Here is a 25,261-nt window from a genome sequence, read left to right on the forward strand (position 1 = left end):
TGTCCAGTTCTGCAGCTCAGGCTGCTCATGGGAGAGCTTGGAATGCCCCAGTCGCTCCGGATCCCTTCCGCAGCACTCTTCCTTTTCCCATCCGTAATTACCACGCGGACATAGACATTTAAAACAGTCTGTTGTGATGCAATTATGAATTACATTTACAGCTAATTAGCGGGTGGATCAGCAGCTGTAGGTGTGCTTTACTGATCTCTCTTTTAAATAATCTCATTGTTCAGTGATTGCTCACATTAGATAGTGCTCATACTCCCTCAGAAAAGGGCCTTCCCTTCCGGTCACAGCCCATTTCCAGCTCGAATTCCCATTAAATGGTGCAGAGAGGACATTTCTTGCCCAAGCTGCCTGCACTGTGAAGGGAGTCTCGGCAAGGTGGGTTCTCCGTGCCTCCTCTTGCTCTGCTCTACAAGGTACAGGATGGTCCCTGAGCTGCTTTGCACCGCAAGGCAGAAACCCCTCCTTATCCAAGTCGTGCACTGGGAAACTGCTACGGAACCACAGCGTAGTGCTCGGGGAAACAAACGGGGCAAAAAAAGAGGAAATGGACTTTAAGGGAAGCGTGAGAAGTGTCAGGAAGCTGATGCCCTCGCCCAACCCAACCCGGCCCTTGCTCAGCACCGAGGCTGTTTACCTGCACGGCAAGTCCGTGTCCAAGAGACCAGCCTCACCTTCTTCACTGTGCTCCAGGCTGGAAAACCCATTAAAAAAAAAATCTATGAAAAAAGGTTAAATGAGGTCATGCAGGCCTAGGTGAACCCAGCGGAGTCCTCATTAGAAGGTCAAGAGCTTACCAATAAGCAGGTCTCTGGTGTGCCCCCATGCCAAAGCACGACCTCGTTTAACCTTTCTGCAAGAACTATACTAAGTATCCCCTTCAGGAAAGTGATCCTGAGGCAGGGAGACCCCCCAGAGCCCACCCTGCCATGCCTCGGACAGACCCCCAGGACCCAGCTGGTCTGGGGACGGAGTCGTGCTCCAGCTGCCATCTCCCAGCTTCCCTACCAGCGCCTGCTGCCATTTCAGATCTTCTCTCTGAAACACTGAACATGTCCTGATCCTGTTCCATCAAAACAAGCAGGTGAATCTGAGCTGTTTAAACAGCAGATTTATGTTAACCCAAAATGTTTAGACTGAAATAGTCTAGGGAAACGTCACAAAATTGGCACAGCCTGGAGACACAAGAAGGCAGAAAGCTCCGGCAGTGCCAAGCAGCTAGAGATGCCATTCTCCACCAGTACGCACGGCCAGCTGGTCTTTCAAACCCTCTCCCTGCAAACTGCTACACACATTTACACTCAAGTCTTGCTGTTAAAATGCAGGCAGAAAAAAGCTCTTCTCCCACTGCACCTTGTGTTAGGTGCAAAGTGTTGTGCAAGGACATGGGTGGTCTCCAGCTACTGCAGTAATGGGTTTTTGTCAGGCTTGGGGCAGCCGTTCCTATCAAAGATGGTACAGCTTTCACTTCTACCACTACTCTCCACGGGTCAAACCAGCAGAGCCATGACCTGTGGGGTCAATTAAAAACACCCACGTGTTCACACCACTGCCACGCACACGGGACACTCACAATAGCAAGTAGCTATCCAGCTGAACTTTAGGAAATACCAACATAGAAATGTAATGGTTTAATGGTCACACTGTGATTCAAGGGAGGAAAAGCCATCACATGAGCAAATATAGTTAATTCCCATCTCCAGAGATCACGCCCCAGAATACCCTTTTGTACAGCAATGCACCACCAGCCTAGAAAAAAGGCACAGAAGAGACTTCAGGTACCCAAAATGAATAAACAAAAAGCCTTTCCTTCATGAAAGATCATCTCTCATAGGGAAGATACCTGCAACAGCGCAAAAGGTAGCAGCACCTCTGATGCATGTTCTTGAAAGAAATTAAACCCAAGTCTCATCTAGTGTGCAGAATCAGTCCTGGTGAATTTTGAAACCATTTTAACTTGGGCCACACACCATCAAAAGCCAGCATGGCTACAGAGAAGTTTTGTTTTTAACTGGTGCATCATTAGAGAAGCTAAAAATCACATCAAGATCCAAGTCAGAGACCCTAACAAAGCGAGGCTGAGGGCTGTGAAGAAATCAAACAATTGCATCCCAAATGCTGCCAATTCATATCATATCACTATATGCCTGGGAAGGAAACTACAGATTTCCAGTGTTCATGAAGGAAATGGCACAATCCTTTAAGGATGAAGGGTCAGCGAGCCCCAGGACAGGACTGCAGGCTGAAGCTGTTCGGAAAAGATTGAGAACACGCTGCTTTTCTCCCTGAAATACCTCTGCAGACATCCAAGAGTCGGTCGAGCAGACTGTAGCTCCAAAAGAAGATGCGTCTCACCACTGCCTGCACTACAACAGGCTTTTTGCCCCAGTCCTTTTCAGAGATGTTAAGATTTGCTAAATTCTATCTTCATTAAGTGACATCCTTGCAAAGGAAACAAGAAAGCATCATTTTTTGGCTTTGTAACAGCACTTGCACAGCATGTAAATCATGAGCTTGACCCAGATTCTTTCCATCTGCAAACCACAGATCACCCAGGACCTGATCCATCTCTTATTGTAGTAGTTACTACAGGATTTCCACAAATCCCAGGAGTTTCTGTTCGCAAGGAGCTCACCAGGCATTTGTGTCTCACAGCCATAGCCTTGAGGCTCACAGCCAGACAGAACTGCAGCAGCGAGACTACGCTACGGCAGAAGAGCCACGCAGCAACTCTGAAGGCTTCTGCTTAACCACCTCTGTTTTCCTGAGTGACCCATGCACCCGATGTTCTGCTACCACACGAGCCCAGAAGGTGCATCAGGAACTCTGGCTGAGAAGGTGGCTGCTCACTACAAGCCCAACGTCACTGCACCTCCAGAAGTGTGTTCTGCAGCACAGCCGGGACCGGAGGCTCCGGCGGGACCGACTGCCGCGCAGCGCCGAGCCTGCGCCGGATCCTCGCTGGCTGAAGCTGCGGGACTGTAATGAACCCTTCCCATTGCCAAAGCAGAGTTGATGCACAGGCTGGAGAATAATTCGGCTCCCTGGTCTTCAGCTTTGTTGTGCCGAGCAGAGCAGTTAAGAATCCAAAAAGCTTTCAAGCAAACAGCTACAACTCAAAAAGCAAACAAAGACTCTTTTGAGGGAAATGCTATTAAAGTATCAAAAAAGCACTTTAGGTAAATGTTTCTAGCTTCCTACTACAGCTTTAAAAACTTCATGTGCATTTCCTGAATGGTCCAGGGAAGACGTGAATCCTGACCTTAAAGCAATAAAAGGCTGTGGTCACAAAACAACCTCAAACAGTCCCAGCCCTCAGCTTCCCTGTCTTTTGTATGTTTCTAATCACCATAATCTTCACAAGACTTCTCTTTTCAACAACATCCTGCCAAAGCTAATGCAAGAACCATCTCTTCAAGTTCACAATTTATTCAGCAGGAACTGTACAAGCTGTGCCATGAAAAAAAACACAAAACCAAACTTCAGATAGCAAATGACCGTTTGTGGAAATGCCAGGTCTGCTGGCCTCCAGCCTCTGGCAAAGGACAATGTCATCACACCAAGTGAGCCCATTCTCCTGAAAATTACCACCATCTCTGGTGCTTGGTGAGAGAAAGAGCCCAAGACTGAACAGGTCGGCTTCTAACAGCACAGAAATCCAAGGAGAAGATGCTGTTAATCTCTATCAACAGTATGAGGAAGACTGAAGTTTTACTTCTCCCTTCCACTCTCTCAATATCACTTATTTTTAGCAGCTCTTGAACAAGACTGGATTGAACTGGGGGTGGGGAAGAGAGAATCACTGGTTTTAATCTGAGCCCTAAAATACTTGGTAGGTCCAAAGTTATGAAAAAGAACGAAAAAAATACTCTGTATCTCAGCGAGCTCTCCACATACAAGTGTCCAGTGTTTCTCTAAAAATCAGATAATTCCACTTTACAGATGAGAGTCCACAACTCAGCGAGTCGGTAGGAGATAAAAGGGAACGGCAGGATGTCTAAAGTCTCCTCTTGTAGTCAGTGCACGGCAGTCCCAGCGCTGGGAACAGCACCTAAGACAGAGACTTGGAAACAACACTGACCTACACAGCGTGTTCTGGAAGTACTGCTACTTCCAGGACTTACAACGAGGTTGTGTTTGCTACAGCCTGCCAGTTACTCAGACGCCTTGTAGAGTAGAGAGAGAGAGAAAACAAGCAGGAAGACGACTGCCAAACACCACCTCCCTCCAAAACTACTACAGCTGCCCCAAAAAGCTGGGTGTCATCACTCACACGGAGGCAATTCCAGGCAGCTTTGACCCGGGCAGACTGTTGGGGCTGGCTCCTACCCCACTCCCGTGAATTTTACCGCTGTCCAAGCGCTTTGCAAAGCTGGTGTCCCTGAACCTGGCCATGCAAGACAGAGGCTGTCCCTAAAAACCGCCGCTCGGAGCCTGTCTGAAGATCAGCAGAACATGTTGCACAGCGATTGCATGTGACATGAGTAAGAAAAAGGAAGGAAACGGAGTTATTTCTCTGGTTTCTCTTCCCAGCTCCCAAGCTGGGCGCAGGTTACACAAGCCCCACATTCCACTCCTCCCGACTCCTCCGTTTCACCTGCAATCCTGCCCTGCCGCAGCCCCAAAGTTTCCTCCGTCTCCCTTCCCCTCCATTACTCACCGAAAGCAGCTGGATTTACCGGTCTCGAGAAGTGCGGCTGCCCCATTAGATTCTTTTCTAAGCAGCTCTCCGGGAAGAGACGGGAGGGGGAGTGAGGGGGGAAAAAAGTCTACCCTGAGAGAGCACTTTAGTCCTTTAAAACGATAAATCCACGCGTTGGACTGGGAAGGAGCCCGGCGAGCGAGGCGGCTGCCAACCCTCAGGCAACGGCACGGGTGCGCGACGGTTGAGCGCAGGTCCTGTTCTCCCCGTACCCCATGGCAGGGGCACTTGATTCTCATAAATAGACGTCCGTGCCAGCTCCCTTCACGCAGGAATGCCTGTCATTCCAGAGCCGAGCTGGCTGGGGCTGAAGCTCAGGAAGGGGAGGAGACAGCCAGCCATGCTCCAGCCACTTAGCTGCATAATCCAAATCATCAACACCCCTCGCTCCTTGCTCGCAGCAAGTTTAGCAAGAAAAGAGAAAAGCTGGGAGAGGGGAGAAGGAGAGACTGGGGTGTTTTGCTGGAGGACGGGCTTGGAGAAACCACGCACGCCAGCACACGGAGGGGTTTCAGCTCCCAAATGGGATGGAGGAGGTAACAGAGTACCTGAGCCTGCAAAACACAAACCAAGGTGGGGATGAATGGCAGAGCACAGTACTCTAACCGTTGTTGTTGCTACCCTGAGAGCAAAGGGAATTTCAAAGAGTGCCTAAGCTGATATGCATCTAGCCAGATGTATAATAAAAATACAATTTCATAGCAATTCCTCTCTCCACGAAAGTTACAAGGAAGAAGGCAGGAGCCGGGAAGGTGTCTTCTCGTTTAATTTAAATTTAACACAAGGAAAGTAAGAGTTTATTTTTTATTTAGTGTATTGCATCTTGATGGTTAAGGTAACAAATATCCCCTTCAGCATTTGCATGACAATAACAAAAGTCTCCAGAGCTTAAATATGTCCACTTGGATTCTTTAATTTTTCACGAAAGTTTGTGTTAGGACTTCAGTGAACCCACGGACCATTTCCAACCCCTGTACACCACACCACAGAGGAGTGGGAAAACCTTTAAACGTCGAGAAGCTTAATCTTAACTCAGCGGAAAAGAAAAAACAATTTTCAAAAATATACAGGAATTTGCTGCATCACTCTAGTGCCTAGTCAGGAACTTGAACCCATCTGACACATCCAGGTTTGTTCTCTCCGCCGTAGGAAACAGTGGTTTTAAACACACCAAAGATCTGCTGCAGCCCCCGAGGTCCCTTGTCCTTGTCAAGCCAGCAGCCGCAGTCCTTCGATATCGCTGAATATTCCTCAGGCAGCCAGGAAGAGTTCAGGACAAGCTCACTACTGCAGCAGTCCCAGTAGTAAAAAAATCTTCTATTCTGGGAAATGACAAAATCCAAGATTGTCAATTTGGGCTGGTGCAGCTGGGAACAATCAATGCTGCACGTTAGCCAGAACAGGGGCCCAAAGCGAACGCCAGCCTCGTGGCGGTGGAGATCACCGTGGGAGGCAGTTTTGCCACCAACATACCCCAGAAAAGGGAAGGGGGTAGTTTTGAAATGTAATAAAACTCCACCTAAGCCACAAACACACCTGGAAGACGTTGATGCTCTTGGTTCTTCCACTAACATACTAGGTGTGCCATCGGACAACTTGCAAAATCCGCTCCTCCCTTCCGAAGCACGGCTGTAAAAACACAGGATGGAGGAAGCAGGACACCTCTGCACCTTCTCCACCTGCACCAGCACCCTGCTCATCCTAACTCCTGCCTATGGAGCAGACGACCACTATCCCCGCAGACAGCGAGAGCATGGCAGCGGGAGCAGGTGGAGGAGCAAGGGATCAGCAGACACGTGGAGGCGGAGGAGCAAATAGCACTGTCCTCCCTCGCAGAGAACACATGGACGTTCCTGAAAGCGTTGCTCTTCTCAGCCTCCCACCACCAGGCATCTCTGTGCTCGGAAGAGGAGCCTCCGCTTCTGTCTGGTCAGCCACAGCAGTTGGTCTTCCAAGTACTTTGGATTCTCGTTGTGGGCGATTAACGTACTGATTCACTGGCCCGCTCCACCTCATTTAGGGCTCCTCGCTTCAGAACAAAGAAAAAGACGTTTTAAACCCATTTAAATACGCTGCCATCTGGCAGGGACCCACAAAGTTTGGAGACAGAGGCTGGATGATTTCTCCAAGTCTGTAAATCAGCTGTCCGGCTTGGAAGGAGGTCTGGAAAAAACATCCCTGCATCCGGGAATGCTACAGAACGCTAAACACTGCATCTAGACTGGCCTGACGTCCAAGGAGATTAAAGCCATTGCATTTTACACCGCATTTTCCATGAATTACGAGTGCACCAAGCTCTGCTGCAGAACAGATGACACAGGGTAGGTTGTTAAAGCACAGCAGCACAATCATACACCCGACCCTTTATTTCTACATTAGTGAAACAGAAGCTTAAATTTTGATGAAAAAGATTTAAAATAATGCATTTGAATTCCCAGTGGCTGCAGTCCATGAGCACGCACGATGGGTACTCGGGCTCCGGTGCTGCAGGAGCTGTTTTCCAGGCTGTGGAAACACGACCGTGCAATAAAGCGCTTTGATGTTTCTGTATCGTTGATCAGGCCTTACGAGCCATCACAAAGAGAAAAAGACGACTGTTTGGCAAAGGCACTTGTAATAAAGTTTGAAGCATTAATATTTGCTTCCGAAACACTGGGCTGTGAGCTCAAGGAGCAAAGAGACACGAATCCGCATTTCAAATTGCAACTGGGAGTGGACTTCAAACATCAATTACGAGTATCTGCCACAACTCTCTCCTCTTTGGGGTATAAAGAACAAAAACTCCACCAGAAGAAGGATGGCAAACCGCAGAGAACAGCAGAAATTCAAACCAAAAATAACACCAAAAATCATTATTTTCAAGGTGGACCCTTAGCCAGAAAAACTTGCCAGTCCATCCTTCACTTCCAGCTCTGGAAAGAAAGGTGCAAATTCTGCACCGGTAGAAACAACGCAGAAAAAAAAAAAGTTCCTGTCTCAACTCTAGCCCAAAGACGGAGGGTAGGAGCAGCCATACTGACGGTGCTCTTCAACAACCCTTCGCATCCATGGTGCTTTAAAAGTTGGGGAAAAACACGGGACAAAGCAAGCTGCCGAAGTTCCCTGCCAACAGCACACGAAGAGCACAGAGCCCCGACGCCTGGGGTTCAGCAGCCTATCTAGTCAGGCTGCTTCAGCTCTACCAACACCAGTAAGGAGAGAAAACCTCACCTGCACCCAACTGCACATCGAGGATAAAGGCAAATCCACGTTTCTCGCAAGGACGAGTGACAAAGGTCCAAAAGTCCCATAAGAATGCAGAAGGGCCATCTGACACAGCAGCAACCAGAAGAAACCTGAGCAAAGCCTTTACTCCTCAGGGACAGGTGACTTTCATGAGCAGGAAGAGCTTGGAATAGCAAAGAGCCTTCTACAGGGAAGCAAAAAGGGATACGGCCGATAGCGCTTTCAATGTTTTCTTCTAAAACTGTAATAACCGAGAAATCCTTTTTACATGAAAATTGCACAGGATTTCAGGAGAGTCAGATGGCTGAAACAAATGGAGACAATCGGTTACGGGCAGTAAACGCCCAAGGAACGCGGTACCGCGCTTTCCTCTGAAGTTTCATTTCCTCCCCATCCAGACCAGCATCCCATTAAAAACCCGGCATTCAAATGTTCGCGGTCTGTTTATACACATCGTAAAAGGGACTCTTCTAGATGGTTTCACTTTAAAACCTAATGAAACCCATAATAAGCACAAATATTAGCTCCTCTAATAAAGACACTGCTGTTCACATTTCAGTTCACACCAACGTGAAACGCCGCATTCATCTCCCGTGACTCAGACATTTAGTGCCATGATTCAGCCACAGGAACATTAAGTCGGACTCTTGCATTATCCCATCGGTGCAGACAGGGCTGTCTATTTAAAACCAGTGATACTGGGCGTTTTCCTTTAGAGCCCATCAGCGAAAGAGTCAACAGCACCTATAGGATGGTTAAGGCTCTTTCCTCGCTGGAGATGCACCCACCTGAAACACTAACACAGGCCCATGGAACCATCTCACTGGGAGGGAGAAGAAAACATGGCAGCACCACGACTCTGGATGTGTTTCACCACAATCTGTTTGCTAGCAAACCTCAGCAGCTTTGGCAGAACGAGAATATGAAAAAATAAATATTATAGATATGTAACAGCTCTGGCTACCTGCAAAAATGACCATTTCTGGGCTGTGCTCCGAAAGACAGCATGTGGAAGAGTTATTAACTATGACAGCAGAGCAGGGGGAAGCGAGCGGGGAGGCAGCCAGGCAGTCGATCCGAAAGGTCACAAGCCAACACAATGTGACGCTCTTCCTCCCTCCTCACGTGGTATCGAAAATCAGCCCGATACCCGGTGTGGAAACGGAAAATGGTTTATTTATAAGCCAGCTGGCATCGCATTGTTTAGGTTCTGTATACCTCGATGAAAGGGGCGCTGGTTCAGATGAGACAGAAAAGTGAGGTAACCGCTCCTAAACCACGTCATTTCCTCCATGCTTCCTGTGATATTTCCAAGAGGGAAACTCCTATTTCCTAGAGCGTTCCAGTCCCCTCATCCTCACCAATTAGCATGGTGAGAGCGGCTGCTCAGTCTCAGAAAGCGAAGGGCAGCGGATCTCGCTCACCAGGGTCTCTTGGTGCCACCATGGATGGGCTGGTGGTGGGCAAGGTGAGCAACCCATGTCCTACAGCAGCCCAGATGTTGACCGGGATGGAGCACAGCTGGAGGAAGAGCATAGCTCTGGGCTCAGCAGCAGCCTCTGCCAAGGAGCTGACTGACAGCACGTTCAGCCTCACGTCTAGGAAGGGAAAATAAAACTGAGGACACTCCTGGAAAAGCCTCGTGATCACAGCAGGTGGCTGGAACACAACAAATCGCTTCATTGTCACAAGGATCGGGCTACAGAAAATTGCGCAGCAGGTCTTGGGGCCAAGGGGAACTTTGGGCCAAAACATCCCCCAGCCTTGATTTCCAGTGGAGGAAGTGCAGCTTTCAACGAGAGCACGTTTTAGCCAGTACTGAAAACGTATCATCTTCATCCTCACCACTCGCTAGAATTACAACACACGCTAAATATTTTCTTGTTTACTAGTGAGGGAACGCTAAGGAATGTAATCTTGACAAAATTAAAGATTCAGTCACATCTTGGCTAACTTGATCACCGCCGGTGATTCATGGCTATGCCATCTCGAGGCAAGGGAACCTCCAAAGCTGACAAACTACTTTTTGGAGCACCTCGAAGCAGCGTTAAAAGAAACGCTGGTCAGAAGCCAAAGGAAGCTCAGATATAGGACACACTCCAGCAAAGCATCAGCATATTCCCAACAGTGAAACACTCGGAGGCAGGATACCCATCTGCCACTACCAGCTATATTATTAGGAACACATTAAGCAAAAACACAGAGAAGAAAATTACATTAATTATTGCATTGTTTAGGGAAGAAACGGGCACGGCATTTCACTTAATTCCTGTTTAACCCTCTCCCGCAGCAAAAACTAAGATACTCAGAGAAGAACTTATAAGCTAACATCACCTAAGGCTTCCCATTTGCAAAACATTGGAGATAAAGAACGGCAAAACTAACAGAGCTTCAGCACAAATCAAAAATATATTCTTCTCCTTTCCAACCACCACCTGGCACGTGGTTTTAGGGCTGGCACAGCACAAGGATACTGTGCTCTTCCTAAGTGAGCGGCTGCAGTACAGACGTGCTGGACAGTCACATCCTCGGTCTGTGTTAACTTCCTTACTGGAGAAACCTAAGATTTTACAGCTTTATGCAGATATTATTCAAAATAACCTAGTACTTTGACAAAGAAGTAAATCCATCTATGCCACCTACAAAGCTGATGGGACAAGCTCTGTTAAGCACTGCACTGGAGACTGCACATTGGCAGCAAGAATAGCAGTAAATATTAAACTTCTGAAATGAGATTAAATGGAAATTAATCGTCAGAGGTAGCACTATATTTAACTCTAGAAGCTAGTCCGCAATGTACAGGTCAAGGCCACAGGCTAGTATCCCTGCGCTGATTCATTAAAAGACTCACGATCCCAAATTTCTCTTCCTACCTCTAAATCCTTCAAGATGACAAACTACGCCTTGAGCTGAAAGCCTCTCTGCCCACATGCCAGCTGAAAAGAAAGGCAGCGAGATGGCTCTGTAAAAGTCCCATTTCCTCTTTTTAACATTCCACAAAAATCTCCGCAAGCGCACTCGCTCTTCATATCCGCAGACGAAACTGCAGTGAAACATTTCAATATTTCCTCTGCCACCCCAACGGGCTCGCTGCAGCCACACCAACGAGCCAAATTATCCTTCGACACCTCCAGCTCCTCAGTCTGAAGTTACATTTTTTTTCCCCAATTACTGCCCAAAGCCAGCCAGTGCCAGGGCATCCTACCATCCTTCACTCTCTGCCCAGGGAGACTTACAAAAGCGCCTTGGTTTAGCTTTTGGGGAACACCCAACTTCCCCACCGCACCTGCTCTGCTTTAATTATTGACTAGGCTAGAAGCTCCTCATTAAAATGCGAGGCAAGTTTGGCACACAAGCTCAGCTTCTGATCATCTCGAGCAGATACAGTTGGAAGAGAAACCCAAACTCCCTGCCACGGTTCAGAAATCAAAAGAAACGGCAGATAGATTCGGCTTAAGGCACTTAAATTCGGCAAGAAAAAGACTTTTTTGCACCCGTGCGACTGAAAACTCTCATAAAATCTGAAATTTTAAACCACAAGTTTAGATTCACACACAAACATCAGGTTTAAAAGCTTCCTTGAAGCGTATTGTGTTTTTACAAGCCGTTTGGACCGGAGTGAATCCAACAGGTAATTACAGGTTTGACCTCCCTCTGTTGCACAAATACGCCTGTTGAAATAACGTGGATAAATATTTGCCCAATACGAGCAGACAACTCCAAGAGGAACCATTCCAGTTTATCGACTTTGTGATTCATGTTGATACAAGCTTTATTCTCTATTTAAGGAACAAGATAATGCTTAGGAAGTTCATCTAGCCAAATATGTTTCACAGATCTACCACGGACCACCCTAAACGGTGGCACATCCAGACCACGGGTCACACCCAGACAAGAGCCATCAGCAAGACAGTGAGCGAACCTCAACCTCAACTCTCCAAATATTTACTATTGCTCAACCACCAAGGTGTCTCCGAGCAGCAGCGAGGCTTAAGATCGAGAAACACGCTGAGTAAAAGATCGCTGCTAGTGTGATTAAAGCCATCCTTGGTTTTGTGCGGTGAATCATCCCCTTCCTCACCCCTTTTGAACCGGCTCGCTGGGGAGAGAATTACAGAGGCCCAAAGGAGCTGAAAGCAAAACGTGAGCACCCTATTTAACCCCCTTAGGCTCCTCCTGAAATCCCAGCCCCTGCCCCGTTGCTCTTCTGCTTTCTGCCAGCACCAAGAGCCCTTGGGAAGACAAGACGGTGACGGACACCAGCGCTCGGCACCATCCCAGAACACGGCACAAAGAGCAGACGTGACGATCGCCAACAGGTAGCCCGCGTCCCGAGATGTACACAGATTGGGTCCCCAAAACCAAGCGCTGTTTACGCATCACGTTGACTCACACAAGCTGCAGAGACAATGCCATGGCAATTGTTTACAACGTCAAGGCCGTTTCATATAATTAAAGGAAATGTCAAAAGATGAGATAACATCAACAGCGCAGGAGGTACAGCTAATCGTAACCTCGTAAGAAGCTGTTTCTCCCAGAGTTGCTCCCTCTCTTGCAGATGTGACCCTTCACACATTCCCAGAATCTTCATTTCACATAATTTCCCCTCATTCCCTTGCTCCTGCATTTGTAGAACGCCCTCGTTTAGGAGCAAGGAGCACCATACCAAAACAGCAGCCAAAAACCTTTTCTGAGACTATCAAATAACGCTCGGCACGGTTGCACATGGGGCTGCAGACAGTCTGGGAGCACCGCTGCCGAGAGGAATCATGGTTGAACTGAAACAAGACTGTTTCTGCCAGTAAGAGGTTTGACTGTGGCCCAGCACCACCACTGCAGTCCACCAGGACTGGCTTGGAAGCACGCAGCTCAAATGCCAACGTTGAGCCACCTGCTTGTAACAGCCGCGGGCTCTGCACGGGTGAGCTGCTCAAATATTTACTCACCTTCTCAGACAAATTTTGCAGCATAAGAGTTCTAGCACCCTACTATTTCAAGTATGTAAGCTAACAAGCTTACAGCCAACCCAGGAAGGCTTTCACGAGCTGTAGTCCCACCTTCACTGGCAATGCAGATACCCCCAGGTCAGAGGGTAGACAGGGCAGCGTGATTCACCCTGCTCCTGCCCATGGCACCCTTTGAGATAGGGGCTCGGATCAAAGAATCACGTGGCAGAGATTAGGCAGCCACAAAGCTCCATGCTACATCCCATCGCTCCATGAAGCTTCAACATCCCAGAGCTCAAAGAAGCCCATGCTGCTGATCAGGGAGAAAGATCTTACAGGCAAATATCTCTACAAACTCCCCACCACGGCACCCACCAAAGAGTTCCCATCTCAAGATCCATCGCATGCAAGACTGAACAGCACCAAAACTCAAGTTCAGGGGATTTCAGCTTGCAGGAAGAATGAGCAAGAACTATCTTTAAAGGGTCCAAAGAGAAACCACTGAGAAAATCAGGTACTTTTGGATTATCCAACTTCATAGAGGTCCATGCCTCCTATCAGACGACGTTCAAAGGTGCACAAATGAAAAGTTGAAAGCCATGGCTTCAGTTAAGTGCATTCTTCAAGCCGTAGTTACAGCAAGGATACGTTAGAGCAAGCCATTTGAATCCATGCACTAAATTTAGGGTGCATAAACATAAACATTAAACCATTTCTCCATGCACTTTAATTTGAAACAGGGAATTTGTTCTTGAGCTGAATTCCATCTAAACCAGCCTGCAGAAGTCATTAGCTCCCTTGCTGTAAAAACGCCATCCCAGGGCTTCCCCCAAGCTCCCTGAAATTACAGGCTATGATGCTGTCATCTAAATCCATTACCTTATCACCAGCAGGGCTAGCTCGCCCCTGGCCACTTAAACTGAAACCCTAGCTGGTCCAAAATCCTAGGTGGCCCCTTGGCTACACCAGCCCACGTAATCACCCGTTGCCTCCTTTGAGGCAGCCTGGACACGAGTCATTAGCAATGCTGAAGCCCATTTCTGCTGTAAAGCAGCTCCTCAGAGCTTCCAAAGCAATTCTCACCTTCATCAAGGGAGTTGGGAAAAAAAAAAAAAATCATCAAAAACTCTGCAGTTCTTAATGAGATTCAGATCAGCCTTAAAAAAAAAAAAAAAGAATCAAAGCTTGGAAACTAAAAGCTGACTGACCCTTTAATGGAACTTTCCTATATTTATGGAAATTCCTGGTTTGGCACAAAAACATCTGCTCATTTAGCGGGTGTTGTAGAAATCACTTCTTTACTCTAGTGATGCTGAAAGGGGCCTGTTTTATTGTTCATTGAGCCTCTCACGACACAGCACAGAAAATTTTTTTCCCTGACTTTAAAACTCAATTTTGAATTCTCACCAAGGTGTAGCTCTTTACCTCTCGCACAACGTGCTGGAGTCTGATTTCTCTCCACAACTGCAGAACCGTAAGTCACTATGTTTTGCCCTGCTGCAACCAAGGACATAACTCGACCTGGCAGCACCAACTCTGCTGTTCCAGCTCATGACAAACCCTGCACAGGATGACAGAATGGTTTGGGTTGGAAGGGACCTTCAAATCCACCCAGTTCCAACCCCCCTGCCATAGGCAGGGACACCTTCCACTACACCAGGTTGCTCAACGCCTCATCCAACCTGGCCTTGAACACTTCCAGGGATGAGGCAGCCACAACTTCTCTGAGCAACCTGTCCCAGTGCCTCACCACCCTCAGAGGGAAGAATTTCTTCCTTGGATCTCATCGAAATCTCCCCTCTTTCAGTTGAAAGCCATTGCCCTGTGTCCTGTCACTCCATGCCCTTGTCCAAAGCCCCTCTCCAGCTTTCTTGTAGCCCCTTTAGGCACTGGAAGGTGCTGGAAGGTCTCCCTGGAGCCTTCTCTTCTCCAGGCTCAACAGCCCCAACTCTCTCAGCCTGTCTCCATAGCAGAGGTGCTCCAGCCCTCGCATCATCTCCGTGGCCTCCTCTGGACCCGCTCCAACAGCTCCATGTCCTTCTGATGTTGGGGACCCCAAAGGTGAAATGACCCCAGTACGGCAGGAGGGGGATGTCTCACAAGAGCAGAGCAGAGGGGCAGAATCACCTCCCTCGACCTGCTGGCCACACTTCTTTTGATGCAGCCCGTAAGAGTCAGGCCACTAAAACGTGGAGGTCTGTGTGCCCAACAGCAAAGCAATCCCAACCCTAACGAACATCTGCGAGTCACTGAACAGGCATGAGGGCTCTTCTCTCTCCTCCCTACATGATCATTTTAGCTCTCGTGTTTTCCTGACATTGGTTACTCCACAATTTATCAGACTGCTTAAAAAGAGACTCAAGATAACCCTTTGAAAATCCCCACCAGTTACTTTGTGTTTGGAACAATTGCTACAGGCTATCACGGATGCAAAATTAGGCTTTCAAACCAGAACTGATTATACTCAGCAAATATGATGGCCTGGGAACAGTCTCCGGCACAGGAACTCGCTCAACTGCAGATTCTTGATGCCAGGAAGGCATTACGAAGGGAAGTCTCCTTTTATACTTGTCCTTGTTCTTCAGTTCTTTTCCTAAACATTTATTTAGGGATGGGCTCACAAGGGATCTTTGCTGTGGAGGAGTGAATGGCTTCATAAGGCAACAGGGTGCTCATTATTAAACTATTTATTTTTTTTTTTAAATAATCCAACACCACTGGAAAACTGTACCCCAGAGACCACCTCCCAAAATTAACTCTAGGAAGACTGATCAATAGTTTATCCTGAACAGGAAAATAAGAAAAAGCCCTGAACAGATAGGGAGTGTCAAGGGTGCCAGACTGACTAGTATAATCCCATTACAGAGTTAGCAGAGCAAGCAGTTTGCTCAATATTTGAGAGATAACAGGATTAACTTCATGTTCAACATCATTTCAGCCTAATAATTGCAGAATCACTCCTAAGGCCCTAATGTCATTGATTCAACAGGGGATTCCCATCAACCCCCCCACCAGCCCCAGCTTTGAAAGCCTGTTCATTAGCGTCAGCATCTTAAGTTAATTACTTCAAGAGATTTTCCTTTCCTCCCCAAAGCAAAATGTAACTTAACCCCTGCAACGCGCAATGCTTGAGCAGAACAAAATTCTGCCTTCCCTCCAGGAAGGGACAACGTTTACTTTGCTAATCACCACTAATGTCTCCAAGATTTAATGTTGGGATCAAAGGGCTGGGGCAGGCAGCGGGGGGGGGGGGGGGGGGGGGGGGGGGGGGGGGCGAGGGAAGAGACAGCTTTTTCAACATTTTGATTGAATTTCAACAAAAATCATGGCAGAGGCTGATTATGGACCTCTCAAGGATCAAGGGTCAGCCTCAGATGTCTGCGTAACTGCCTTCCTGAGATGGGGAGAGGGTGTTGATGGACCCTTTGAGAACAGAGCAGCAGCAGATCCGTCCAAGCAAGGATCACCAAGTCTTCAGGAGTTATTTCCCTCGCCAAGCCATGACTCACCATTCGCCTGGCCTTGGAAACCAGTCCCTCACTGCAGCCGTGCTGGGGAAGTAAAGGGAAAGCACACAAAGCAAACAGCGCGCAGAGCCGCTTCCCAGCCCACGGGAGGAGAGCTGGGGAGAACCACAGGAACCAGGCTGTTTTTCTACAGGATTCTTATATGGAGCACAAAAAGTTATTAAATTCCACCTTTCCGAGCACAGGAGGCGGCTTTTGTTTGGATGCACTACGCCAATTAGGCCACCCTTATTATTTCACCCCTAACCTGACTCAATTGCAGCGAGCCACCCCAAACTGACAGCATCCTGCTGGCTCCCAGCAGCTGATAGCCCTGGCTGCTTGGCTGCACCTTCATGGCTTTGCTTTTTTAAGGAGAGGGGGGGAAAAAGGAGGAGAGGGGGGGAAAAAGGAGGAGAGGGGGGGAAAAAGGAGGAGAGGGGGGGAAAAAGGAGGAGAGGGGGGGGAAAAAGGAGGAGAGGGGGGGGAAAAAGGAGGAGAGGGGGGGAAAAAGGAGGAGAGGGGGGAAAAATGAGGAGCGGGGGGGAAAAAGGAGGAGAGGGGGGGAAAAAGGAGGAGAGGGGGGGGAAAAAGGAGGAGAGGGGGGGAAAAAGGAGGAGAGGGGGGGGAAAAGGAGGAGAGGGGGGGAAAAAGGAGTAGAGGGGGGGAAAAAGGAAGAGAGGGGGGGCAAAACGAGGAGAGGGGGGGAAAAAGGAGGAGAGGGGGGGAAAAAGGAGGAGAGGGGGGGAAAAAGGAGGAGAGGGGGGGAAAAAGGAGGAGAGGGGGGGAAAAAGGAGGAGTGGGGGGGAAAAGGAGTAGAGGGGGGGAAAAGGAGGAGAGGGGGGAAAAAAGCAGGAGAGGGGGGTGAAAAAGGAGGAGGGGGGGGGGAAGAAGGAGGAGAGGGGGGGAAAAGGAGGAGAGGGGGGAAAAAGGAGGAGAGGGGGGGAAAAAGGAGGAGAGGGGGGGAAAAAGGAGGAGAGGGGGGGAAAAAGGAGGAGAGGGGGGGAAAAACGAGGAGGGGGGGGAAAAAGGAGGAGAGGGGGGGAAAAGGAGGAGAGGGGGGGAAAAAGGAGGAGAGGGGGGGAAAAAGGAGAACCCCCGGCCCTCCTCGCCCCCCCGCTGCCCAGCCCGGTGCCGCCCTCTGGCGGCCAGATTTCCCCCGCGACCGCTCGGCTTGGCACCAGTGCCGCCCCACACACCCCAGCCCAAAGCAGGTTTCCCGGCCGGCCGAAACGGGAGATACCGGCAGCAGGACTGAGATGCCACAAGAAAATCGCGGCTGTTACACCAGCGTACGGAGCTCTGTCGCACACGGCCTTAGGGCACGCTCTAACAGGCACCAGGATCTACTGCAGCTCCTGAACCTGCCAAGCTCAGCTCAGAAACACGACAGCCTGAGGACCAACAGGCTGCACAGGTCTGAAAGTGGAACTTAGTAACTCCTGTAAATTGTTCTTAATGTAAAGGGAATCATAAACCAGCTCGTAAGTCCTTCAGAAACCTTAAAATTTCTGCTTCACAAAGCAGGACAAAGCCAGGCTGGGTTGAGGAGCGATATTCTTCCCAACCGAGTCGTGGTTATCGCTCATCCCATCACCTGTAACAAAAGCCACATCAGATCTCTGGTTTCTCCTTGCGCTTGAGCGTTTTAGGAGACAAAAGACACCTTCAGAAATCAGAGCCAGGCTCCTTTTCAGGACAAACGAGGGAGAAACAGATAAAGCGGTGACGTCAGCAGTGACACCATGCGACTGTCCGTGATGGGACTGCAGATGGGCACCGGCGCTGCGGCCCGACACGGCCCCAGGGGCACCTTTGTTCAGCCAAGTGCTCAGGTAACACTGTGGGCAGCTCACACGGGCAGCAACGCTAATGAGAACATTCAGGATTTTGTTTTTAAAAAGCCAAGTTTGCCATTCAGCCTGGGAACATTGCAGCTGTGTGAACTGAAAAAAAACCTCAACAACCCAGTAAAATAGCAAAAATCACTTCATTTATACTAAACCCACTTACCTCTGGTTCCAGGCAGGCTCCTCTTCTACCCCCAACCCCAATAAAATGACCTACTAAAAATCCTTGGACAGAATTTATAGGCAGCAATGCTCCAGAGAGCAAGTGGAATTTAAGGTCCAACAAGTTGAAAATGAAAACTAGGAATTCTCGAAATCTGACCCCTCTGCTCCATCCCTACTTACTGAACCACAACAACTCCACTATTTTACAGTGAGTCGGCCTGAATTACCCGGAGGATTGATTCCATGTCCTACGAGGTCTTATCTCTTAATACAAGGAATTAGATCGTTCAATTCAATCACGAAGCACTTCAGCGGATACAACATTTCTCACTCAACATCAGCCTTTGCTACTATCTTGCTCCAGCCAGCCTGGAGGCCAAAGCATCTCATTCCCAGCACATCCACAGCTCAGCAAACTAAACCACAAAACCAGCAAAATTAACCTCCCCTTTCCTCCAGGCAGAACTATCTGGACAAACTCCACGGCCATTTACCACAAAACGGCTTTAAAAGTCACTCGAAACAGGGCGCCACAGAATTACAAGGTCTCTGGCAGGTCAGCAAATAATCTCTGCAAAACACTCGGCTTGGAGATGATGAGAAGGCAGCAAGAGTTCAGGCACCTCCTCAAATTGTAAGGGGCTTGTTTATGGGGGAATTATTGGGTATTTATTTTCTTAAATGCTGCACCAGCGAGTAGATGGAGAGCTGATCCGAATCCCTTGCAAACACAGCAGGCAGAACTGCACCGGCACCCTTAATTACATCAAGAATCATGGAATGGTTAGAGTTGGAAGGGACCTCAAAGATCATCTAGTTCCAACCCCCCCTGCCATGGGCAGGGAAACCCTCCACTACACCAGGTTGCTCAAAGCCTCATCCAACCTGGCCTTGAACACTTCCAGGGATGGGGCATCTACAACTTTCGAATGTCCATCGCAAAGTTACCAACAGAAGGCGGTGGGGACAGCGTCCCGCAGTGTGTCGCTAACTTGCGGAGTGCACTCGACTTACTCACAATAACCTTCTCGTGTGGGTAAGGGAGTGTTCTCCCTTGTTTAAAAGTCAAATGGTCCCCACTGGGATCCGTTCAACCCTCTGGTGAACCTGACTAAGGAACAGAAGGATTTTGCCTTTCTGCGTGCTTGCAAATTAGCATCCATCAACTGTAATTAAATGTTTCACCTCGGGCACTTTGACCACTTTGCCTCCTTTCTATTGTACAGAGCAGTTACGTCGCTATATATATAATATTCCGGATCTCATAAGGGAATCGCAGCTTCTGTGTCTTCCTGGAAGAAAAACCTGTTCTTTTGTTCTGGAACAAACATTATAAAGTGATTTCCACTGGCTCGTTAGCGTTAACTGTTCTTCTCCGGCAGATTTCAGAGCTGTGTGACAGCGAAGCACTCAACGCTGCGATGCTCTGCGTTTGGCTCTGCAGATCAACACCAGAAAACCAGGAAGGCCACCTCCAGCAGCCCAGTTCAAACCAAGAACCACATCCTCGAAACACTGTAGTTCGCCACAAAAGTGCACATTTGACAAGTTTTCCCCAAACGCTGCTGAATGGTTAGTTCACTGCCCGTCCTGGCAGCAGCTTCGAAGCAGCTGATTTCCAGTTGAAGCTTTGCCATGGAAAAGGGGATTCCCACCCAGCCGGTCCCCAGCACTGGCAGCAAGCTGAAGAACCCCTGAATCAGAGGCTGGCCTTTCATCCAAGCTCTTCCACAAACGCAACGAACAAAACAAAGTGCTTCCCACCTTGCCCTCTCCCTTCCTGCCCCTACTTGGACCCTTCCCCTCCTGAAGTGTGTCATCCAAAGTAGTGGAACGACTGTCCCAGAGATCTGAAGCCTTGTGAGGTTTCGAGGAACAGAAGACACTGAGAGCAGCACCTACTTCCTCCTCAATCCTGACACCCTGTGGCAGTCACCATCAGATCGGAGGGAGGTGCAGGCGGAGACCTTCTCCCCACGAAGGCAGCTCAATCAGGCAACTGTGGTCCTTGCAAAGTCCTCGTCTCTGCCACCACTCTCCAAGCCACTCCAGAGGCACAAGACAGGAACTCATACTCACCATCTCTCTCCGTAGGTTCAAACGAACGACCTACAAGCAAAACATTTCACATCCTAGCAGCCACTCCCTCTGCTTTCACTGCTGCTAAGCACAAAAGGCTTCATAAACAAAGGAATAGTGAGAAGAAAGTCACTCAGCAGACACCTTTGAAGCAGAAAACCGGTTTTCCTGAGCAGGTTTTGTTTTCTCCATAACCGACTTTGCACACCTGTAGTGTTCTGCTCTCTTCTATGAGTACACGGTGCCTGCTTGGAGGAGATGCTGAGCTTGGTGGGCCCTGGTAAAGAGCAGCAGTGAGAGGTCCTGGCAGAGCACAAGATGGATCCGACACACGTTCCGCACATCAGCCAGTGGCCATATGAAAACAAAGTGTTATTTTCGGATCCCAAGGCAGCAGGCTGATGGCAGCCAGACATGAAAGTGCCTTTGGGATCTGTCATGGTCGCTGCACCTTTACCACTGCGTCCATCTCCCTTCTAAGCATCAGTCTTTTAAAAGGCTGCAATGCCAGAACCCGCTTGGACGACCTAGCCCTGGCACAGCTTGATACTTCTTTTTGATCTCAAACGTCCTTTCAGACAGCAGGGCTGATAGGAAGTTGGCAGCAATGGATATACACTGAAAGGGACTGCTCTACAGACATGGTCTGAAGCAGAAGTGATCTAAAAAATCCTGTTACCCATGCACATGCAATGACCTGGCACTCATTTCATAGAATCATGGAATGGTTTGGGTTGGAAGGGACCTTCAAGACCATCTAGCTCCAACCCCCCTGCCATGGGCAGGGACACCCTCCACTACACCAGGTTGCTCAAAGCCTCATTCAATCTGGCCTTGAACACTTCCAGGATGGGGCAGCCACAACTTCTCTGGGCAACCTGTGCCAGGGCCTCACCACCCTAAGAGAGAAGAATTTCTTCCTTAGATCCCACCGAAATCTCCCCTCTTTCAGTTCAAAGCCATTGCCCCATGTCCTGTCACTCCACGCCCTTGTCCAAAGCCCCTCTCCAGCTTTCCTGCAGCCCCTTTAGGTACTGGAAGGTGCTGGAAGGTCTCCCCAGAGCCTTCTCTTCTCCAGGCTGAACAGCCCCAACTCTCTCAGCCTGTCTCCATAGCAGAGGTGCTCCAGCCCTCGCATCATCTCCGTGGCCTCCTCTGGACCTGCTCCAACAGCTCCATGTCCTTCTTACATTGGGGACCCCAGAGCTGAACACAGCACTGCAGGGGGGGTCTCAGGAGAGCAGAGCAGAGGGGCAGAATCCCCTCCCTCGCCCTGCTGCCCACGCTGCTTTGGATGCAGCCCAGGACACGGTTGGCTTTCTGGGCTGCCAGCACACGGTGCCGGCTCATGTTGAGCTTCTCGTCAACCAGCACCCCCCAAGTCATCCTCCTCAGGGCTGCTCTCAATAACGGTTTTGAACCTCTGAGCACCTGAAGGTATCGCTCTCGTTTTTAGGGACAAAAATGGGAATTGGGTAGCCAGCCATGCATCCTGCCAGGAACAAGTAGTGCTGGTGGCATAAGAAGCAAGCACTCACATTTCTAGCCATTTCCTCTACTCAAACTATATTTGGAGTCTAAGTCTCCAAAAGCAGCAGATTCATATCACACTGGTTTCCTTATGAGGTATGTAGCCCAGAAGTCAGCACAGATGCTAAAACAAATTAGTTCTTTGTTTGCACAAAGGTTAAGGACTCGAAGAGTATTTCCTATTTTTAGTAGGAAAAGAATTGGAAAAAAAGTAGCACAGCAGGAGATAAAGGGGATGAAAGTCAAAGGGGATGAAAGTCAGCCTTGAATAAAGAAAAAACTGCAGAAGATTCTCGAAGCATCCATAAACTTAGTATTTCAAGTGCTACTCTAACAGAGCAGCTTTGAGTAAGAGCCTGTGTGTGCAAAGGCTACTTCACTGATTTCCCAAAATGCTTCACAGCTGTTCCACAGAGATTTAGACCTTTTAGGGAAGCTACCAAAAGGTTCCCATCCCAGTACCTGCAGAGGAAGCGCGTAGCCACAAGCAGAAACCGTAAACAGAGCACTGAAGTACAGGAGGTCAAAGGAGCCAAGAGCAAACACTTCCCATGAAGAAAGGCTTTGCCATGCTCCCTCCACAGCTCTTCCTGAATGATTAGCTCAAGTATTACTGGGCAAGCGAACTGCAGGTCTGCTTCCACGACAGGTCAATCCAACACCACAGCAGAACTTTCAAGGAGCCACAGGCACAAGGTGAGGCCTCGCTGCCAAGCACAAAGATCCCACTTCCTCAAGTTTTGTCATTTAAGGTCTCTCAGACTTACAGGCAGATGAAATGCTAGATAAGATGATCTCTTGACTAAGAAAAAGGTCCAAAACTAGCTCATATCACGCTGAGATGAGCGAGCAGTCTTTGGGAGGGGGTCTGGGCAGCGACAAGTGTGGGCGGTAGATGGAACAGCAGAAGTCGGCTCCAAAAATAGAGTGTGATCCCTCACCCGCACCACAGGAAGGATCTGAAGAGGAGAAAGGTATTCCAGTGACATTTCCCTTCAACAGACCACTTATGTAGGTGGGACCTTGGAAAGCAGGGAAACTCGGCCCAGCAACGTGTGTACATTTAGATTTCATTTATTCCTCTCCCTAACCTCCACCCTCCCACGTGCCTCAAGGCTCCGCTGACGCCGCGGGTGCAGGACTCTCCCTCCAGCACAGACCTCAGACCCCGGCACAATCCATCGCCGTCACCTCTCCGCTCCTACGCAGAACCTTGCAGGGTCCCACCACTCCAAAACTTCTTCCATCTCCAGCAGGTTTCACAGCACGAGTGGGGAGCTGAGGGCTCAGGCTGACAAGCTGCACAAGTTGCTGCGACTTGAGCAGTTTATGCATTCGTGAAGCCAATGCCAGTTACACGAGCACAGCCCAGAGCAAAACCATTCGGCTTTGTTTAAGTCCAGCATTAGAATGGAAAATTAAGCCATCTAATGCTGTCCTGCAACACATGCACGTCTGAATTACTGCAGACAGCTGACACGTGGTAACTTAAACTAGAGTCACTTGCTCAGGGCCATGTCCCAAGGCTTGCAAGAAGTTTCTGTATATTGCTCTCTATACAACCCAGGGTAGGGCTGAGATCGAATTTTTTAAGTTGCAGACCTGTTCTAAAATAACCGTGCATATACAAGCTCTGAAACTTCACCACAGCTGCCTGGAGACCGTGCTTCCACTAGTCTTCAGGGATGAGCGTGAATTAAAATCTGAAGACAACAGCAAATTTCATTTTTAATTAGCCAGGGCAGCCAGCCAAGGAGGGCTCCCCCACCCACCCATGGCTAGTGAAGCCTGACAGCTAAAAAGGATTTATGCTTCACTGTGCAGTCCCCCGGCCATTGGAAGCACAGCACCCCTGAACACGCGCCAATGCAGTTAAAACAAAAGCCAGCCATGCAGCACTGTGAATGCAGTTAATATACAACCAGTTAAGGACAGCAATACATCAAAAAAGCTCCAGGCTTTGAAGGAACAAAGGGCATGGACTTCAGCTCAGCTCCTGCACGCAGCTCCGCCTTACCTCATCTCCAGTCTCAGTGCCGGGAACAACCCAGGAGTCCTGAGCTTAGCAACACTTGGAGAATGAGCGTCCTTGAAAGCAAAGTAATTTTAAGGAAATAGTAATAAAAGACCCATCTGCTTATTCTGCCTTTAATATGGGGCTCTTGGCTCCCAGCACTAAGAAGGCAACACGTAAAGCTCCACAACCAGCTGTGTGGGGTGTCTGAGCATGCAAAGATCAAGTACAGACACTCCATCCCAAACTTGCACAGTTGAATTTGTTCCGAGGGAAAGGGGAGGTAATTCTACTTCAGTTGGCAAAATGCAAATAGAACATGAGGCCTTCCACATCCCAGGCCACTCTCAAATCAGGAGTCAAAGGTCTCAGTGACCTCAACAGGCTCCAAGCCCATGGCTCACTGACCTACCCAAAACCCAGAGTTCAACTGCAGGTAAAAAAGGGACAAAAAGCTTTGTGACCCGAGCACAGCTGGCTGCTGGTGGTCCCAGCAGAGGCTGAGTCCTGGTGAACAAGCAGAGCTCAGAGTGTTGCTCAAAGCCATCCCATTAAGGCAGGCTGGAGAGATGGAAAAACTCGCCCTGCTGCTGTCTGTGCCTTGTCCTGGGGTTGAGCGGGGAGCTGTCATCTCCACAGCCACCGCTTGGACATCAGCTGCCAGTGCCACGCTCACTTCACCCATCCTCCCCCTGCGAAAGTCATCATTAGTTTGCCACAAGCAAATCATAAGGGAAAGCAATCACCACAAATTAAATGTGCACCTCACAGGCAAACAATTAGAGGGCACAGCAGCAATTCTTGCCACCAGGATTATAAGCATGACATGTTTTTACGTCTGTGCTCTTGGCTTGCAGCTGTTCAAACCAGGCCACCGGGCTCCAGCAGACCAGCTCTGTATGAAGTTAAAAACTGGTCTTCTGCAGACAAGCCCAGTACATCTGCCACGCCAAACACGCCACACTGCTGACAAGTACATCGATTCTCAAGTTTTAAGGATGGCATCACTCAGCTGCATAGGACTAATCTAGAAATACTGTTTATGGTCACAGAGTTGCACTTCACTAGGAGTTAGAAGCCACCAACTGTGACATCATGGTCCACAAGCTGCAAGGTCAATGTGCCTAATGGAGACCACCTTCTCATGGGTGGGCAAGAGCTTTCATGCAAGTCTCATTTCAAAGGTCAAAAAAAGGGAAAAACAGCCATTTAACTCATGTCTTCCATTGCCATTTTAG

The 25,261-nt window shown here is 48.9% G+C and overlaps 1 protein-coding gene across 3 annotated transcripts in view; it reads right to left on the reverse strand.

Moving 5' to 3' along the window:
- Window positions 1-25,261, reverse strand: part of PHACTR4 (phosphatase and actin regulator 4) — a 79,548-nt gene that overhangs the window by 17,906 nt on the left and 36,381 nt on the right. The window contains exon 1 of one of the 3 annotated variants that reach the window (XM_086626152.1): window positions 24,027-24,060. The exons of the other annotated variants lie outside the window; for them this stretch is intronic. The gene's annotated coding sequence lies outside the window, so the exon portion shown is untranslated. Of the gene's footprint in view, window positions 1-24,026; window positions 24,061-25,261 lie in introns of those variants that run through there. 3 annotated transcript variants of the gene reach the window in all.

The sequence above is a fragment of the Tauraco erythrolophus genome, chromosome 24 (assembly GCF_009769465.1).
Source record: "Tauraco erythrolophus isolate bTauEry1 chromosome 24, bTauEry1.pri, whole genome shotgun sequence".
NCBI classification, from domain to species: domain Eukaryota; kingdom Metazoa; phylum Chordata; class Aves; order Musophagiformes; family Musophagidae; genus Tauraco; species Tauraco erythrolophus.